Source organism: Octopus bimaculoides, chromosome 12 (assembly GCF_001194135.2).
Source record: "Octopus bimaculoides isolate UCB-OBI-ISO-001 chromosome 12, ASM119413v2, whole genome shotgun sequence".
Classification (NCBI taxonomy): domain Eukaryota; kingdom Metazoa; phylum Mollusca; class Cephalopoda; order Octopoda; family Octopodidae; genus Octopus; species Octopus bimaculoides.
In genome coordinates, this window is record NC_068992.1 from 59,479,035 (window position 1) to 59,483,711 (window position 4,677).

Below are 4,677 nucleotides of genomic sequence, written 5' to 3' on the forward strand. Positions count from 1 at the left end.
GTGAAGCAAATATTTGCTGATCCCTTAATTATGTTTATAAATATATATGAGCTTTTAAATAAGTTCTCCACCAATAATGGTGCTTACATACCGATGGGCTTGGTAAAAATTATTAATTATTAATTGTTGATTTATTAATGAATTAATAAATTGATAATCCTTTACCCTTTTAATTTGTAATAATTATATATATATATATATATATATATATATATATAACACCTAGATTAGACAGGTTGTCTGGTGCTGAGTTGCTTCCACTGGCCACAACATTTGCTCCATTTCCCTTGCGCTCTTGCCATTCTCCTTTACGTTGTTCCAAACATTTGTCTTAAATCATCTTCTCACCTGATTGTGCATATACATCATCATCATCATCATCATCGTCATCATCATTCAACATCCGTTTTCCATGTTGGCATGGGTTGGGTGGTTTGGCTGGGGACTGGCAAACCAGGAGGCTGCACCAGGGTCCAGTCTGATCTGGCAAGGTTTCTACAGCTGGATGCCCTTCATAATGCCAACCACTCCAAGAGTATAGTGGGTGCTTTTTACGTGCCACCAGCATGGGAGCCAATCAGGTGCACTGGCATTGAACATGTTTGGAGCCAGTGCTGCCTGACTGGCTGCCATGCCGGTGGCTGCCCGCATGAAAAGAAGTACATTCTATTGTACCTGTGCGCTCCACCACTAGCCAAGCATGTCTGGGCTTTGAAAGAAAGTGCCACAAAGTACAGCATAAATGTAAGATCCTAGAAAGATGCAAACTGTACTTCAATAGCAGTAGGAAATGCAGATTATGCCTGGTTGAGAAGAGAGCAATTTTATAAGGTACCCAATGCCTGGATGTTTACCTCAATAACAGGAGTGAGGTGTTTATTCTATCGATCACTTTTGCCAAACCGCTAACTTACGGGGATGTAAACACATCAACATCGGTTGTCAAGCAATGTTGTGGGGACAAACACATACACACAAACATATACATATACATATATATATATATATATATATATATATATATATATATATATATATATATATATATATGTGATGGGCTTCTTTCAGTTTCCATCTACCAAATCCACTCACAAAGCTTTGGTCATACCGAGGCTATAGTAGAAGATACTTGCCCAAGGTGCCACGCAGTGGAACTGAACCTGGAACCATGTTTTTGGTAAGCAAGCTACTTACCACACAGCCACTCCTGAATGCAGTTGAGACAGTAAGACCATTTGGAAGCTTGCTATGCAATAAAGTTTTGTGTTAAAAATGCTAGAGAAACTTACGAAATGCTCCAGATTGGTCATGGATAAACTTGTATGAGCTGAGCATCTGTTTTCTGCTGGCACAAGATGCCTGGCAAAGTGACAGCAAGGCTATCATCATCTATGTCCACTGTGAACCCTCTGGCCAGATGGTCAACAAAGAGTACTTTGTGAAGGTTTTGTGGAAGTTCAGAAAAAGATTTCATTGTGAAAGGTCAGAGTTCTTCCACTCGGGTCAGTGGCACCTGCACCAGAACAATACACCAGTCCACAATTCCATCTCGGTAGCCAACTACTTGAAAGAGATGGACATCAAAACTGTCCCTCATTCTCCCTCATCTGACTGCCCCTCCATCCACCCATACGTACATACATGTACACATACATACATACATACATACATACATACATACATACATACATGTATGCATACATATACTATATCTTTAATGTTCATGGGAGAAGAGGAGGAGGAAGAGGAAAAGGAGGAAGAGGAGGAGGAGAAAGAAAGAAAGAGAAGAAGAAGAAGAAGAAGAAGAAGAAGAAGAAGAAGAAAAGGGAGAAGAAGTTTTGACCCTCATTCATCTCCTTCAGCTTGAGTAACAACTAAAAAGTTGTTCTCCAAGTCGAAGGAGGAGATGGAATTGAAGGGGACTGTGACAAGGGTTTTGGACACCATCACTTTGGAGGACTTCCGTAGGAACTTCATGGAACGTTTGGCGTGCCACATTCAAGGAGCACATTGGTGCCAGAGGATTCTTGCATTGAAAGAGACAAGAGTTTTGTACTTTTTTGAAATTCATTCTCCTGAAAAAAAATCTCAAAACTTCTGGAATGCACTTTGTAAATATATGTGTGTGTGTGTGTGATAAAGAACACATACATGTACACACTTAAGCACATAAACACACACACACACACACATTTTTTCATGACATTTCGTAGTTTTTATTCTTGGCAAGGGTTATCAACATTTGTTATTTGTGTCATTATAGAAAGTCAGAAGTGAGGTATGTGTGTGCATGTATGTGTGTGTGTGTGAGTGTGTGTGTGTTTGTGTGTGTGTGTGTTTGTGTGTGTGTGTGTGTGTGTGTGTGGTAGGGGTTGGGCTATAGGATTGTCTTCAGATTAAAAAAAAAAAGGAAAAAAAAAAGAACAGCAAACCAAAATAGAAAACAAAAAAAAAGTAAAACGAAACAACAGCAAAAAAAACATAAGAACCTAACCTTTTGTGGGGAACAATAACAGTGTCAGAATAACAATAGCAGTGATTCAAAGATAGATTTCTGTATTCTGGAAGATATTTGAGAGAAGAACATTGGGACAGAGGGAACATTTTATGTAGTGAAAATAAAAGAGATTACACATAAGACAAACACACAAACACACACACACACACACATGCACATTCACACACACACATGCACGCTTACATATGCATGCATATATGCACTTTTACACACACACACACACACATCCTCTCAATATCTCTCTGTCGCTTTCTTTCTCTCTCTCTCACACACACATCCGGCTGCCCCCCTCCATCCACCCATACGTACATACGTGTACACATCCATGCATACATACACGCATACATGCATACATCCATCCGTAGTACATCCATCCATACATACATACATGCATGCATGCATGCATACATATACTATATCTTTAATATTCATGGGAGAAGAGGAGGAGGAAGAAGAAAAGGAGGAAGAGGAGGAGGAGAAAGAAAGAGAAGAAAACGAAGAAGAAGAAGAAGAAGAAAAAAAACAAGAACAAGAACGAGGCAGTGTTGAGTTGGTTTAATATTTTTTGAAATTTGAGTCACTCAAATATTTGAATCATCTTTTGAGAGGAAATGATTAACATTTCATAAGTATTAAATGACAATATCTTTTTTTTTCTCCTGTTCCTGGGTTTTTTTACTTCTTGCTTTTTTTCTTTTTTTTTATTATTATTGTTCTTTTATTCTGAAACTTATTCCCTTCTGCTGAACCGTTTCTTCATTTCGTTGTTATGAAAACAGTCGGTGATTCCTCTTTTTCCCTCAACTGCAATGTCTCCGTAATTTATATTCTGACATTAAATGCAGACTATATAAGTAACTAATAAAGGTTCATTATTATTCGGCCATTACCAGCACAGCACCAGCACCACCACCACCACCACCACCACCACCATCACCACCACCACCATATATATATATATATATATATGTGTTTGTGTGTGTGTGTGTGTCTGTGTGTGTGTGTGTGTGTGTTATTGTTTCCTTGCCTTGATATTGTGTGGTAATTGTAAGCGAGTGTCACTATCATGCAAGTGGCACCCTTTGTTTCCAATCTTCCATGAAAACATGTCTGGTCATGGAATGATATACACGTTACTTGGAAAACAGGTGAGGGTTGGCAACAGAAAGGGCATTCGACTGTAGAATATCTGCCTCAGCTAATTCCATCCAACCCATGCCAGCATAGAAAAGTGGATGTTCAAACAATACTGCTGCTGCTGCAGATGATGATGATGATGATGATGATTGTATAGCCTTTCTCACAAAGAATCTCCTTATCTTGCTCCCTCACATACATTCTTTCTCTTTGTCTTATTCATTTCTGTCTCTGTCTCTCTCTCTGCTTCTCTCTCTCTCTATCTCTCCATCAGATCTTCTTTCTTTAATCCTGTTCCTTTCTCTCTCTGTGTCTTTCTCCCTCTCTCTGTCTTTATCTATCTCTCTCTCTCTCTGTCTTTCTCTGTCTGTCTATCTGTCTGTCTCTCTCTCTCTCTCTGTTTGTCTGTCTGTCTGTCTGTCTGTCTGTCTGTCTGTCTCTCTCTCTCTCTCTCTCTCTATATATATATATATATATATTACATCTCTCTCTCTCTCTCTCTCTCTCTCTCTCTCCATATTTTCTGCCTCTAATCCTGTTCCTTTTCTCCCCCACTCTCTCCCTCTCAGTCTTTCTATCCCTTGCACAGTTTTTCATTCTCTCTCTCATTCTCCCTCACATTATATCCCCTTCTCTCCTTGTGCTCATCCTTTCTCTCTTCCTCTCTCACTATATAAAAACACATATGTATAAAGAATAACCATATTTGATTATAAACCATGACTCATTACTCCGCCATTAATCAAATAAAACTGCCCCCTACCATTTCTGGTTTCACTGGCATATTTTTTATTCCTTTTCTTTTTCCTCTTGATTTTGCCAGAAATATTTTTCAACTCTCTAACAATATATAACTCTAGCTATGTACCTTCCTAACTAGCCTACATTTCTATTTACTTATCATTCTACCTGCCCTACTCACCTATCTACCTGCCTACCTATCCACCTACACACACACACAAACACACGTGCATATATAGATATGAATGTATGCATCATATATATGTCTATATACATGTGTG

At 38.8% G+C, this 4,677-nt stretch overlaps 1 protein-coding gene across 1 annotated transcript in view; it reads left to right on the forward strand.

Annotated features, from left to right (window-relative positions):
• The window catches only part of LOC106868462 (leucine-rich repeat-containing protein 23), a 31,565-nt gene that overhangs the window by 9,595 nt on the left and 17,293 nt on the right, over positions 1-4,677 (forward strand). The gene's annotated exons all lie outside the window — the stretch shown is intronic.